Raw genomic sequence first — 4575 nt, 5'->3', positions numbered from 1 at the left:
TCCTGCTCTGTGGAGGGACCTAGGGCTAGGATGGCAATTAAGTGCTAGGATGCAAAACTTGCCTGCCACTGAGTTAGGAGAGGGATATGCAGTGAAAACACCTGTGGATGGATGGCACTCCCTCTATTTCTTAGGGTCCCTTGCTAGTTGCAGCCTTTGGATAACACTGGGGCAGCAAATGCATTGCAGGTCACTCCTGTTGATCACTTTAATTAATAACATGTTTCAAAAGGCATTCTCATCTTTTTTCTTATTGTCAAAGTGGCAGTCATTCCTTATTACCACCCTCTGAACAGTGATTGGGGTTGGGGGTGTATGTGTAACAGTGGTCATGTGTTTCTTTACACCTACATACAGGACCTCTCATTCAGAGCAGTTTGCTTACTGATCACTTCTCCGTTGTGCAGTGAGCACAACTGTGTATTTAACATGGCCAAAGAGAGAAGATTGGACCTTGCCTTGAAAAATTGTATTGCAGGGGAATTTGGAAGAACTCCAAAGCATAAGGGATAGCGTTGAAATTGCCATCATCTCGAATGTGAAGAATCCAGGCTAACTCACCCTTGTGTACTTCATCTCTTTCTGCCTTGATTAAAAAGTTTCATATGGTCCATATGTGGCTCGAGCCTCTGGTTTTAAATGTTCATATTTAGCAGCACCATTTGCAGTGCCAGGAATGAGTACCACCCTGGGCCCAGGTTTCCATAGGATGTGCAAAAAGCAGGGAAGAATGTACAATACAATGGATGCAGATCAGGCTAGGACTGCATTCCAGGAGCCTCGTAAAGGAAGGTCTTCAGTTCTGCCAAATTCACCCAGCTAGTCAGCTAGCTTCCCAGAGTCACCCAACCAAGTGTCACTGCTGCAGTGTAACAACTGGACCCCTTGCCTAGGCAACTTCGCCCAGCTATCAACCCCTACCCTGTAAACTAGGGTGGATTCACTTAGTGCTGCTTCTGGTTGTCAGGTTTCACAGCAAGCAAATGCATAAAAAGGAACTACTTCATTGTAGTCCCATGTTAGTGAGGTTAGTGACTAGTTTGCCAGGATATCGGAAGTCACATGCATTAATTATAAGGGCAAAGAAGTAATAGCATGTTATTCAGACAATTAAGCACAGATTCCAGTTGTATGAATTAGTGGTAATTACATGTAACAAGAATTCAGCTGGACTGTAGCTACACTCTAACTACTATATAACTCCATGATGTTAATGCACCTGTATTATGAAGTACACTGAAGTGCTTTAGCATTTTAACTTTGTGGTCCCAACTCCACAGCAGGGGTCTCTAATCTTTGCTGGTCTATAAGCAACAGTAGAGAGTGAGTAATATGAACTGCGCTGTTCTTTGCTTTCTCAGTCAGCCAGATATGTATCTATGGAAAAGCAAAATTTCCTGGCCTGCAAGCAATGTGGGAGGGTCTTGTGAGCAACATGTTGCCTGAAAGCCATGAGGCAGACTTCCCTCCTCCCTGTTTAGTCTAGGCAGCGTGGGAGCTTCTGGGTAAATGCACCAGGATTCTGCAGGTGAGGTCTTCTCTGAAGTCATCACCTAGGGTAGTGATTCTCAGCCAGATGCCACTGACACCTGGAGTGCCATGAGATCCCTTTAATGGTGCTGGGCATGCTGCATAATATTAGTACTGAGGTGTACAGACACCTGCACATGATCCACAAGATAAACCTAGAGATTTTGAATAGGAATCCAGTGTCAAACTCATTCTGACCTGTTGTGGTTTTTCTGAATTCTTTGCAACAGAATAATTGCTCTGTTTTCCCCCCATAGTCTAAAAATGAGTGAAAGCTAAGAGCTGGCATTTTCTGAAGGGTGCCTTGGGTCTAATGAGGAGTGCTCTTCAGGGGTGGATTCAGGGGGTGTGCTGAGGTATAGATACACCTGCCTTCTGCCTGTCACTGCTGTCTCCAGCTGATCCAGGTGCAGCAACTCCTGCCCTGCTCCAGCCTCAGCCTAGGCTGTGCAGGGTGCCAGGTTCAGTTGGGAACAGTGGTGGAAGTCTGCAGGTTCCCCCTTCCAGTGCCTGTTCCCCCCCTGCCCACCCCTTTTCTGTCCCCCACTGTCTGGGAGCAGATGCTGGAAGGAGGAGAGTGTGCACTGTTGCTGCTGTCCCCAGCTGCTCCTGGCTCCCCACACAGCCACTCTCCACAGCCCTGGCTGCACCCCCTACCCCCATGTTAGCCAGGGACAGAGGCAGCAGGGTCAGTGCTCTCCCTGCTCTCCCTCTTCATGCGCCTGCTCCTTGCTCAGCAACCTGGTGTACTCTGCTGACCCAGAGGCTCCAGCTACAACTGTCCCCTATCCCCCCATGGTCTGAGGGGTGGTGTGCCATATTGCCCTTTACTAAATTCTGAATCTGCCCGTGGGTGTTTCAAGACTAAAAAGGGTTGAGAACCACTGACCTAGGGTAACACAGCTAAAAAGGCCAAGCATTTGATATCCCAACTTTATCAGCTCAGTCAGAGCTATTAGAATGGATTCCTATTCCTATCTCAATCTGTAAACCACCCTATGTTCCCCATGCTGACGGCCTGTCTTTACCCATAGGGCTAAAAGCTTATTCCCCATGTTACATGCCCGTGGTTTGAGAACTGTCGCATGGGATAAGAAATGAAGGGTATCTATTTTTTTCCTAAGAGAAGACCTAATTAATTTTGTACAGGGCGTTCAAATTTGCGGATGACACTAAGATGTGGGGGGAAGCGGGCATGCTAGAAGGGAGGAATAGGTGCAATCAGACCTAGACAGGTTACAGGGGTGGGCGGATGAGAACAGGATGGGTTTCAACACTGACAAGTGCAAGGTGCTGCACCTGGGGGGAAGAACCAGCACCACACCTACAGGCTGGGGAACTCCCTTCTCGTCAGTGCAGAGGCAGAAAAGGATCTTGGCTTCATTATTGATGCCAAAATTAACATGGGCCGACAGTGTGGGGATGCGGTCAGGAAGGCCAACCGCACCTTGTCATGCATCTACAGATGCATCTCAAGCAGGTCCAAGGAGGTGATCCTCCCCCTCTATGCGACACTGGTCAGGTCACAGTTGGAGTACTGCGTCCAGTTGTGGGTGCCGCACTTCAGGAGGGATGTGGACAGCATGGAGAGGGTCCAGAGGAGGCCCACTTGCATGGTCAGGGGGCAGCAGGGCAGGCCCTACAAGGAGAGTCTCCAAGCCCTGAACCTGTTCAGCCTCCACAAGAGAAGGCTGAGGGGTGACCTACTGGCCATTTACAAACTAGTCAGAGGGGACAAGCAGGCATTGGGGGAGTCCCTGTTCCCCCGAGCACTACCAGGAGCGACAAGAAATAACGGTCACAAGCTGGCAGAGGGTAGATTCAGGCTAGACATCAGGAGGTGCGACTTCACTGTCAGGGTGGCTAGGACCTAGAACCAACTTCCAAGAGAAGTGGTGCTGGCTCCTACCCTGGGGGTCTTTAAGAGGAGGCTAGATGAACACCTTGCTGGGGTCGTTTGACCCCAGTAATCTTTCCTGCCATGGCAGGGGGTCGGACTTGATGATCTGCTCAGGTCCCTTCTGACCCTACCAACTATGAAACTATGAAACTAGGCAAAGGGCTGCTAGGGAGATGAAAAACAACTGCTTCACTGTATAGGTAAATAAACTGCAAAACTATTGCTCCCAATGAGTGTCCTTCAGGGTGGAGAATGCAAAGACAAACTGCATCTGCAACCCATCAGAGGCACTTGGGCTCTTTGTTCAGAGGTCCACAACAGCCAGACAAAAGCATTTGACCAAAATGGAGTTTGGAGCATTTTGATTTTAAATCTGGCAAATATATCCCCCTCCCAGCCCATAGGATGAGGGGAACATGACTGTCACTTTTTGGTTTAAAGCAAATTTAGTCTCAGTATGGGGATGTCATCATAAACCACAAGCTAGGAGTGTCTTTAGAGCCTTGGTTCCAGTGGTGAGGGCAGAAGTGGCTCTGAAATGCCCATAAAAGAAACTCTACAGGAATGTAATGCATCTGGAACAAACATCTCCATATACCTCCAAAGCTCTTGTCTTTTTCTGTTAGCTTCAGCTCATCCTCTCTGGAGATGAGGGCAAAGCCAAAGAAAACAGGCAGTGACGTGAGGACTAGCAATTAAAGTTTGAAAACACATACTGGAGTCCTTGAGATATCCACTTCAGTTAAATAGATAAGTCCTGATGTTCCCAGAGTCCCTGCCCTGGCCCAGCACAGCATTTTGTGTTACCCAGAGGCCTTTGGGACCTGGCCCAGCATCAGTCACATCATCTGTTACACAGAGCCCCCAGGCTATGTCCTATGCAGCTCTAGCCCCACATTGTCTGTTACCCAGGACCCCTGGGACCCCTGTCCTGCACTAAATTGTCTGTCACCACAAGCTCCCCTAGCCATCGACCAGTTTTCTATTACTGTCTCTTTTCTCTGCAACCTACTATCTCTTCTCTCAGCACTGTAACCAAGAACGCCCCTGCCCCGGGACCTGTCACCCAAATTCTCCCTGCCCCCCACCACTCAGTGTCTCATTCTTTCTTACAGTGTCTGCAATTTGTTGGGCTCAGGGTGGTG

This window comes from Alligator sinensis, unplaced genomic scaffold (genome assembly GCF_000455745.1).
Source record: "Alligator sinensis unplaced genomic scaffold, ASM45574v1 scaffold1097_1, whole genome shotgun sequence".
NCBI lineage: Eukaryota > Metazoa > Chordata > Crocodylia > Alligatoridae > Alligator > Alligator sinensis.
Note: the sequence above shows the minus strand (reverse complement) of the source record.